This window comes from Pinus tabuliformis, chromosome 8 (genome assembly GCF_031772625.1).
Source record: "Pinus tabuliformis cultivar Carrire ecotype Pingquan chromosome 8, CPIR1, whole genome shotgun sequence".
NCBI classification, from domain to species: Eukaryota; Viridiplantae; Streptophyta; class Pinopsida; order Pinales; family Pinaceae; genus Pinus; species Pinus tabuliformis.
In genome coordinates, this window is record NC_142294.1 from 743,325,457 (window position 1) to 743,337,474 (window position 12,018).

A 12,018-nucleotide genomic window follows, 5' to 3' on the forward strand; every position below is an offset into this window, starting at 1 on the left:
GGTTGTACTAAAGGCTAACTTTGTCCCCAAACCTGCAAACAACTCTTTCCAAAACCTGGAAGTGAACTTGGTATCTCTGTCTGACATAATCTTCTTAAGGATGCCATGCAATCTCGCTATCTCCTTGATGAAAATTTGAGCTATGTCACTAGCTATATTAGTAGACTTCACTAGAATGAAGTGACCTACTTTTGTCAACCTATCAACCAAAACCATAATAGAATCATGTTGTCTAGATGTCTTCAACAAACCTATAATGAAGTCAATGGAATTGACCTCCCATTTCCATTCTGGAATTGGAATCGGCTATAATAAACCACCTGAGTGTTTGATCTCTACTTATACCTATTGACAATCCAAACATTTAGCCAAAAACTCATCCACTTCCTTTTTCAAGTTCGACCAATAGTAAACTTCTTTACAACTGTCAAAATCTTCTAATATCTCGGGTGACCTGAATATGCTTAACATGAAATTCCCTCAAGATAAGATTCTTTATCTCACTGTTTACTGGCACATAGATCCTATCCCTAAATCTCACCAAAGCATTTTTCATGAGATGATAATCCACATCTTAATCACATGTACCCTGTTGTTGTAACACGTGCTTAAGCTATTGGTACTTGTCATCCTACTGTCTTGCCTGCAAGATCTGGTCCTGTAAATTTCTCCCATATGAGCTCATAGTTGCCATGTGATTTACTTGTACTCTTATGCTAAGAGCATCTACAACCCTTTTCTCCTTACCCTTAATATACCCGATCTCGAAATCAAATTCACTGAGTGTGGCTAACCACCTAGCTTGGTATTCAGATTAGGTTGTTCAAACAAGTATCTCAACCCACTATGATCACTCATCAAAATGAACCTCCTGCCAAGAAGATACTGCCTCCACATCTTCAGTGCATGAATGATAGCTTCCAACTCAAAATCATGTGTCACATAATTTTTCTCGTGTTCATTTAGTTTCTTTGACTCAGAACATACTACCTGTCCTTCCTGCATCAGAAATCCACCAAGTCCTCTTTTGCAAGCATCTGTACATACGACAAACTCTTTATTTGGATATGTGATCTTTATAACTGGGGCATTTGTAAGCAATTGTTTTAACTACTCAAAACTAGATGCACATTTCCTTTGTCCATTCAAATTTCTTTCCTTCTCTCTACAAATATGTAATAGGATAGGAAATATGTGAGAATTTATTGATGAACCTTCTGTAATAACCTATTAACCCCATAAATGATCTGACCTCATCCACATTCCTAGGAGGTCCCCATTCCATGATATCTCTGATATTTTCTAGGTCTACTGGTATACCTTCCTTGGAAACCACATGCCCCAAATAATTAACTTGTGTCTGAAATAAAATACACTTACTAAGTTTGGCATGCAATTGACGCTCTCTTAGAAATCTCAACATTGTTGCTGGATGTTCTGCATGCTCTTCCTCATTCTTAGAATATATCAATATGTCATCAATGAATATTATCACAAAATTGTCTAGGTAAGGACACAACACACTATTCATCAAACACATGAAAGTAGTTGGAGCATTAGTTAAACCAAAAGGAACCACAACAAACTCATAATACCCATACCTAGTCTGGAAGGCGGTCTCATAAATTTCCTCTTCTTTGGTGTGTACCTGATGATATCCTGATCTTAGATCAATAGTTGAGAACATTACTACTCCCTTCAACTGATCAAACAAATCGTCAGGTTGCGGTAAAGCGTACCTGTTCTTGATCGTCACCTTGTTCAAATTCATGTAATCAATGCATAACCTGAGAGTACCATCCTTCTTCTTCAAAAAAAAAATTGGTGCACCCCAAGGCGACACACTTGGCCTAATTTATCCCTTATTAAGAATTTCGTTAAGCTGAAATTTCAATTCCACTAATTCTAGAGTGCTCATCCTGTATGGTTCCTTCAATGCTTGTGCTACTCCTGTCATTAATTCAATATAAAAGACCACTTCCCTATGAGATGGTAACTCTAACATATCCGTTGGAAATACATCCTGAAACTGTCGCAAAACCATATACCTATTCAAGGCTTCAACATCCTTAACATCGTTCCTTTGTCTCTATAAATATGAACTGAAAACAATACACACCCTTTCCTGCTACTATGCTTTTCCTGCATAGCTATAACCAATCTCACAGATGTAGGTTTCTTCTTACCTTGCAAGATTATCTTCTCTGCATCATTGTCTAAGCACTCAATAGCCTTATCATAGCAATCTACCTTAGTCCTGTGAGAGTACAACCAATCCATACCTAAAAATATAATGTGTGATCCCAATGGAAGCACATTTAGATGCGTTTATGTAGATATACCATTCAACTCAAATGCACAAGATCTTACGTAATGATGAACTCTTTTCTTAGTACCTGTAGTCAACTACACCAACCAAGACTCTGCATGAACTTCTTTATTCAAGCAACACTTATTCAACAGCCGAGACTGATATAACTAGATGTTTAATGATCATACTGCCTATTATCCAATGCTGCATAAATATGAGGAATACTCTGTCCAACATCCCCAACTGTTTGTGCCTCCTGAGCACTATAAATCTACAATATTCCACCTTGATATTGTGGACAATCTCTCCTATAATGATCCTTGCCATAAGTCCAACACTGGAAAGGATTCTTTCCATAACCCTTTTTTCTAATCCTCAGACTGAAATCCCTATCGTTTGTCCACTACATTAAATTTGTTTTACGACACAATATTCACCTTGTCATTTGTATCTTGAGGTTTTCCTCTCTTCTTAACCCACTTTTCTTTATTCTTCTCATTAACTTTCTTGTTAGGTCCCTATACTACTAGTGTAACATATTATTGTTATTAGTGCAACCCCCTTATTATATTGTTGTGCCCTTAAATTATTATTGTTATGTCGGCTCTGATTATATTATGACCCCTTAGACTCTTATATATAGAAATGAGGTCTTGTCATTTGTATCATCCAAGAATTATTCATTTGTGTAATGTAAAGGAGGTTTCCCCCTCGAAGAGGCTTATTTTGAAGGCGTTGAACTCTCTTTTCTATCTTTTTGTGAGCTGGCTTCATAACATTTGGTATCAAACCTTTGGATTCTAGGGTTTCACTGCTCCAAATAGGTCATCGTGGAATTTTCACTATAATTTTTTCACTACAAAGTTCTAGAAGCTAAAAACAAAACCCATTTGAGCCGAAATTGTTATAAACCTTGGGTCCAACTTTTAGATCTTGTCTCTTTATATTTTTTGAAATATGATTTGAGGAAGTTAGGGTTTTTGAAAGCTCCAGAATTCCATCTCAAACAGGTCATCATGGAATTGTCGCTACAAGTTGTTTTTTACGAAGGTTAAGAATCTAAAATTAAAACCCATTTGAGCCGAAATCTTGGTGAAGCTCGGGTCCGTATTTCAGATCTTGTTTCGCTATATTTGCAGAGATACAGTCCAAGACATTTAGGGTTTTTGCAAGATCCCTAATTATATCTCAAACAGGTGACCTAGGGAAAATTGTCATAACTGTCTTCCTAAGTATCAGATTGAAATTTCATAAGAAGTTACAAAAAGAGGACGACCTCTAGTTTTCTTTATAATAGTTTCAGGTCCTAATGTTGAAACAATGACACGTGGTATGTCATACAATTTCGCTCTACTGAACCAATCTATAAATAGGTCATGGTAGGAGATTGGGCATAACTCTTCTTTCGGGAATCCAATTGCGATCAGACTTGCGGGGTTAGAAAGAGGACTCAGAGGTCTAGCACAAGCTGAAATTTCAGAAGTGGGAGATCCGCAATTACAGAGTTATAGTCGTTTCAAGATTAAGCTCCTAAATTCAAGAAAAGGTGATATGAGGAAGGTTGATGGCAAGGATCGAATAAATTGGATACTATAGATGGAAAATATTTTGATCTACATGATGTACAACTGTTACAAAAGGTACATATTGCATCTTTATATTTAGAACTGAATCGTTTTTTATGGTATAGAGGGCTTTGTTCTCGTAAAGCACTTGTCATTTGTGTTAGGTTGTGTTATATTCTTTCCACGACTAGCCCACATAGTTAACCGGGGGGTTAGAAGGGGGGTAGAGCCCTGCTTCATTGTGCCGATTGTGTAGCGGGGGGAGTCACAGGGGGTTTGAGGGGTGCAGATAACCCCACTCTATGGGGTCCAGAGCAACGCCCCAGAAAATTTTGGTTTTGGACCCTATATTAGGTTGAGCGAACCTACCTATGGTTTTGTGCATGTTTTTTGCACATGGTTTTGGACGCGATGGTTTTCGGTCCATGGTTTTGGACGCGATGGTTTTTGGTCCATGGTATTGGATGCTTCAGCATGTATAAATATGTATTGTAACATTGAAAGGAACATAAGGAAAAATCAAGCTGGTAGTCTCGATTTTGGGATCCAGTGGGAAAATCTCTGTGTATATGTGTTTTATGTGTTATGCTCTCGCATTGTTTATTTTTTGTGTTTTAGAATTCATATGAAGGTAATTTTTGTACAGGGTTAAAACCTACATTTGGTATCAGAGCTGTTTTGGCTTCAAGGGGACGGCTTTATTGCTGAGGGGTTTCACTCGGGCCCGTGGTAGACCCTGTTCAGTGGGAGATCTGCGTGATCGATTCTAGTGGTGAAATAAGATGGCGAGCAGTAGAAAGATAGAGATTAAGAAATTTAATGGTCAGAGTTTTGAGTTATGGAAACTCAAGATGGAGGATCTATTGGTGGATAAAGATTAGTGGATCGTGGTAGATCTAGGTACTAAACCAACGGGAGTGTCTGATGAAGAATGGAAGAAGTTGGATCGGAAGGCAAAGAGCACAATACGATTGTGTGTCTCGGATTTAGTATTACTGAATATATTAGGGGAAGCTATGGTGAAGGCTTTATGGGACAAGTTAGGGACTTTGTACCAATCTAAGTCGCTGGTGAATAAACTATTCCTGGGGAAAAAGCTGTATAACTTGAGGATGAAAGATGGAGACTTGGTGACAGAGCATCTGAATGCGTTTAATACTGTGATAAGTCAGCTATCGTCTGTTGATATTAAAATTTTAGATGAAGATAAGTGCATCAGTTTGTTTTGTTCTCTACCAGATTCGTGGGATAGTTTGGTTATTGCAATAGGTAGCAATGCAACTGCCTTACAGTTTGATGAAGCAGTCTCATCCTTGCTGATGGAGGAGAGAGATGGAAAAATATGGAGAGCTTATATAACTTGAGGGTGAAAGATTGAGACTTGGTGACAGAGCATCTGAATGCGTTTAATACTGTGGTAAGTCAGCTATCGTCTGTTGATATTAAAATTTTAGATGAAGATAAGTGCATCAGTTTGTTGTGTTCTCTACCAGATTCATGGGATAGTCTGGTTATTGCAATAGGTAGCAATGCAACTGCCTTGCAGTTTGATGAAACAGTCTCATCCTTGCTGACAGAGGAGAGAGATGGAAAAATATGGTGATGCCTTGTTTGTACGAGGATGGACCCAGAACAGAAACAAAAATAAGTCATCGAGTGGGAGATCTAAATCTAGAGAGAGATCTAAATATCCAGGAAAACCTGTAAAGGTGGTGTGCTCAAATGCGGAAAGGAAGGGCACTACAAAAGGGACTGTAAATCTAAAGCTTCTGATAAAGGAAAGGGATCTAATGATGCTCCTTCTGCAGAGGCGAAAAACACCTCAGATGAAGGTGGGGATGTGTACTTGGCTTCTTCAAGTACACATGTAGATCATGAGGCATGGTTGATTGATTCAGGTGCATCCTTTTACTTCACTCCCCATAAAGAGTGGTTCTGCGAGTATAAGAAATACGATGGTGGTTATGTCTTTTTAGGGATGATAGGAAGGCTAGAATCATTGGTTGCGGAAAAGTAAAGTTGAAGTTGCAAGGTGGAAGGGTTAGAACACTTTCGAGTGTTCTACATATTCCTGCATTGGCCAGAAATATGATTTTTGTAAGCAAGTTGGATGATGTAGGTGTAAAAACATTGTTTGAGAAGGATACTTGCAAGATGGTTCGGGGAGCACTGGTATTGATGCGGGGAGTTCGGATTGGAACTCTGTACAAGCTACAAGGTAGCACTGTTGTTGATGGGTGCAACAGTTATATGGTTCCTAAAAGTGGAGCAGAAAATCTAGTGGTCTCTGGAGAGAAGACCGTGCTGTGGCATCAAAGGCTTGGACATATTGGAGAGAAGGGCCTTCGAATACTTCATGGTAAAGGTATGGTAGAAGGTATGAGTAATAGCTCTATGGATTTTTATTTCTATGAAAATTGTGTATATGGGAAGCGGAATTGGGTGAGTTTCCCTTTGGTGGTAAGAGGGCAAAACATATATTAGAGCTTGTGCATAGTGATGTGTTTGGACCTGTGAAGGTTCCATCACTGGGTAAGTCTGTGAACTATGTATCATTTATAGATGACTTCTCAAGGAATACATGGATATATTTCCTTAAGAAGAAATCTGAAGTCTTTGATAGGTTTAAAGAATTCAAGGCTTTGGTGGAAAACCAGACAGAGAAGAAGATAAAGGTGTCGAGGACAAATAACGGTGGAAAGTTTTGCAGTAAGGAATTTGAAGAATTATGTAAGAAGTGTGGTATAGCACGACAGAAGACTACTCCATATACACCTCAACAAAATGGAGTTGCAAAAAGAATGAACAAGACGTTGATGGAAAGGGCATGAAGCATTTTTAGTGGTGCCAGGTTAGGACAGGAATTCTGGGCAAAGGCGATGGAGACAGCATGTTGCCTGGTCAATAGATCACCTTCATCAACATTGGAGGATAAGACTCCACAAAAGGTATGGACTGGTAAGAAAACCTCTCTTTCACATTTGAGGGTATTTGAACAATGTAAACTTTGAAACGGAACTGATACTATTACCCGTTTTGTAGAGATAGCAAAAAAGTGACCCGATTTTGAAAAGGGGTGATGCAGAACACACATGTTTTTTTTAGAGCATAGTTTTTGGCACTTTAATTTTTTTTATGTACATTGCATTTTAGAATGGTAGTGATTTTCATGCTGATTTTAAAATGTGGTTATTCTGCATCAGAGCCTTTTTTTAAAAGACCTATTTTTTGACTTTAACTTTTCTAATGTATGAAATGTAAATAATTATTTTGTAAATTTAATAATTTTGGAAGTGGTCTTCTTCTTCATATTTTCTTGTTTTTATTTTTATTTGTAGTGAGGTTTTTATTGATTTGCATATTTAAAGAAGAAGGTCGATATTTTGCATTTTAGATATTTTACATATTTATACGTCGTTAATTAAATTTTCAATCCAAATGAAATAATTGTCTCTAGAAAACAAATATAAAATTATATATAAAAAAAGACAAAAATAAAAAATAAAAAATAAAAAATGTTAAAAAAAATTTATCTTATAAACCATAAAACAATTTGAAAAAAAAAAAACAAAAATATATATATATATATATATATATTAAGTAAGTAAAAATAAAGAAATAAAAAAAAAAAAACATTAGCAAAAATGGAAAAAAAAAACTAGTTAAAAAAATATAGAAAATTAACGAAAAAAATTTAAAAACTACTAAAATTAATATTAAAAAAACAAAAATAAATTCAAATTATAAAAAACAAAAAAAAAGTGTATTTTTTATTAAAAAAAAAATAATCATTTTTATTAAACATACATATTTTATTTAATTTTTTTTTTTTTTTAAACAATCTTTTTTATTATTGAAAAAAAAATTATAATTTTTTTTTAAACAATTTTTATTTTTATCTTTAAAAATACAAATTATTAAATGTACCTTTTATATTAAAAAAAATAATTTTTTAATATGGTAATTTATTTATTTATTTATTGATTGATTTATTTATTAATTATTATTATTATTATTATTATTATTATTATTTCTTTTATGTGAAAACTCTTTGACTATTAATTTAAAATTAATTTATCTACATTAATTAATTTAAACCTTTTTTAATTAATTTAAATATTAATTAATTTTAATATGTAAAATTATTATTATTATTATTTTATTTTTATTTTTATTTTTATTTTTTGTGTATCAATTTCAACTTAATTTACACAAAGTTAATTTGAAATTAACCTATTTTAACATACTATTTTTTACCATTAAATAGACCTTGAATTAATTTTTATATTTCCAACCCTTGAATTCTCTAATTTTTTGATGAATATTTATATTACTAACTAATATTTTTATCTAACAATTTAAAATTAATTTTATTCTTATTAATTAATATATTTGAAATTAATTATTATTATTATTACTTATTCTAATATATATTTCTAACAATTTTAAATTAATTTAATTTATTAATATATTTGAAATTAATTTATTATATTATATTAATTCTATATTAATAACCGAATTTTCTTAAAAAATAATAAATAAATAAATACTCCTCATCATGGTCAAACTAGCCGTTATAACTAACTAATATTTTTATCTAACTGTTCAAAATTAATTTTATTCTTATTCTTATTAATTAATATATTTAAAATTATTTATTTATTTATTATTAATATTTTTAAGGATTTACTTATTATAATATATTAATTTTACTTATTCTAGTATACATTTCTAACAAATTTAAATTAATTAGGTTTATTAATATAATTAAAATTAATTAATTTTATGATTTACTTATTATATTATATTAATTTATTCTGAAATTTCTTTTATATAAATAAAATAAATGAATAATATAAATTAATATAATACCCCTATCATGGTCAAACTAGCTGTTATCAGGTCAAATCCAGCTATTGTCTTTTTAGCGGTTACCTTATCGAGAAATCTGAGTCATTGGATATTCTGCCTTGTCTATTTAAAGTGCTTAGCGAGATCTGCTCATTCAACTTGTCCTGACGATGAACCACACTGGTTGGTTCGAAACGCGTCGACAAAAATTTCTCCATGTGATTTTCGCTGAAGAATTCTTCAAAATTTTGATATGGATCACATAAATCTCAATTCAATAATTATTTTATCTTCTTTTACACCATTTCCTTAGTTCAAAGTATTCACAACGCTCATTGACTCATGGCCATTCTAGTTTTGAAAGATAGGTTTTGGAATTAGAGCAACCATTACAACTCTCATAACCTCTTTCCCTCTGGCCAATCCTTTAAAAGTATTTATCAAATTAGTAGATGTTGTTAGCATGAAGTTTTTTTGCAAGTGTACAAAAAATGCTTCACTTAATTTTCTAGTGACAAGCAACCCTAACAAAAAAATGGCTATTAATGTATTCTCTAGACTTGCAAAATAAATGTTAAAACCCTACTGTAAAATAATATGCAAATCAAAAGACACACATAACAATAGAATAATAATGTAAGAACCCAATGGAAATATGAAAGAAAATTTTATTTTATTAAGCAAGTGTAAATTTTACACCTGATGAGGAGAGTTTGTAGACTTTGGTCTACAAATCTCCCTCTCCGAGATGGGTCCTTTGAAGGCCTTGTGCTTAATCTCTAAATCTTTCTCGCAATGTATGTGGTGGGCAAAGGATGGCAATGGAGACTTGAACTCAAGATGAGAGCTCAAATGTCATAAGACGATAATGGGGATGATGATAATGGTCATAGTGAAGAATGAGGAGAAAACCCCTCTATTTATAACAAAATATTGAGATAGATTGAGAATTAGAAAATAATAAAATATTATTGACTAAATCAAAATTTAGCTGTTGTGAATATTTTATTATATTTTTGGAGAGGTAAAAGATATTCGAAATGGTAAAATATATTTATTTAGAAAGTGGCTAAAGTAATTAACAAATAAAAATGATTTATTAATTACTTTATGGTGATTAAGACAAATATGAATTGGAAATATTATTAAATAATGATTTAACAATTATCTCATGAGGGAAATAGGGGAATAATAAATAAATAATGATTTACTTAACTATTCTCATAGGGATTTTTGGGTTTTAATGGGAAATAATTTAGGAAAATGGTTCACTAAAGTATCTCTTGAGGTGAAAGTGGGTTTTAATATGTAAAAACCCATCCTACATGGTGTATTTTGATCAACCTAGTAAGACATGGCTAGGTAATCATTTTTTGGGTGATAACAAATTTCTCCCCAACATAAGAGTGTTAGGAGCACATCGTATGACCGAAATATGTTGTAGGTTCACTTTCACGAGACACTGAAGGGGAGTCATAGAGATAGAGAGAGATCATTGAAACAATAGGAAGGACTGAAATTGATGGGCGCGAGACCTACTTGTTTGATAGAAGTATCCTTTTATTGATCAGTACAAGATCTCAATGATGTGGGGGAGGCATACCCATACTCGCCGAGATAATTGAGTACAAATGATAATGATGTGCCCAACAATATGGGTCTGAGAAAATAGAGTACATGATACATGATAAGCTGGCATCAACTGGGCTAGAAAAAGATACAACGATATAATGAATCCCATATACATAATTTCCTAGAATACAGAAGCGAGGATTGATACAATGAAATGTGTTGATTTGAGTACATAGGACATAATTGCCCCCAAGCTAATATGAGGGGGATATCACAAGCTGAACAAGAAACGGCTCGAAAGATATGAATGAACCATCTAAATGGCATGTGCATGTTGTGGCCTTTGTGATTGGTTGAAACCGAGCTAGTCAAATCTACATAACTGCATATGAGGCTGGAATCATGTATTATCATCTTTCGGGCATGTGGGGGTTTACCTGAAGGGCCACCACCTCATGAGGTTTGAAACATCTCACACACACCTGGGGAATGTTGGTACGATCTGCTGGATCACTGGACCATCAATTGTATGATTCTCAATCATGCGATAAGGAGTTGGATATGAGCACGTGAGAAACAACCAAGTCAAAGGTCAATGATGATTCCCTTTGCTTTATCCAAGGTACCAAATTTTTTTGAAGGCTAGAACCAAGGTACATTTCCCTTTAGACCATTCCCTTGGAATATATGTGCTAAAGTCAACAGAAGAAGGCTTGCCAAATTTGAGGTAATGAGGAGTCCTCAATAAAGGCACGAGGATCATAGCATTGTTAATGATAGATAATGACACCAGGGATAATGATGGGGAAATAATGGGACTGGTGGACTTATGACTTCCCTTGTCAGAGAAAAATATGCAAGGTTGACCTGGCAGTGGCTGACACAATTTCAGAGGGGATGGTTAAATACTCATACGAAGGCTTTTAAAAGACAATTCATGATAGTTGGAAGCCAAATGTGAGAAAAATGGGATGAATGTGATGCATGGATGGATACTATACTATAACAGGACTCAATGGGACTCTGAACATACTTTATGGATGTAGGGGTGACTCATCTCCAATACTCTCAAAAAGGGTGACCTATGATGCTTCCACATGGGAAAGGCCTATAGGGGACCATAAAAACATGAGTAAATAGTGGTTACTCATGATGAAACTCAACAAATAGGTTGACAAGTGTGAAGGAAAAGTGGTGCCAAAGTAAGATCCACTCATATGGAGAGATTTGGTTTTAATAGGCGGAAAAGTGAGACTTTGTGGAAAAAATGGCTTCGTGGGGAAGTTTCAAATTACCGGAAACAAAGAGAGACCCATTATAGAGCTCAGTGAGAGATTTCCAATGGTGCTGACAATTTTTCAAACTGAGGTATGGTTTTCTCATAATGGCCAATGGAAAAAAAAACTAGGGTTTTTCCTATAAAAGGGCTTCTTTCCCCCAATTCCAATTCATTTGCACATTGAGTTGTTGGAGAATTTGGAGAGGATGAGGATGCCCTAAATCTTGGCAAGCTCGTAGTAGACAAACCAAACATTGTATTTTAGATCTATGACTTTCAGGTAAGTGGCCTTACTTGTTGAAAAATGGCCTTAATGCTTCTTGGAAGGATGGTTCCTGGTGAAGAATCAAGGTAAAAAAGGAATACACGAATGAAATACTAGAGAAGGTATAGGGTCATCCCTGCCCTCCAAGTCAAACATGGGGACATGGTATGATGGT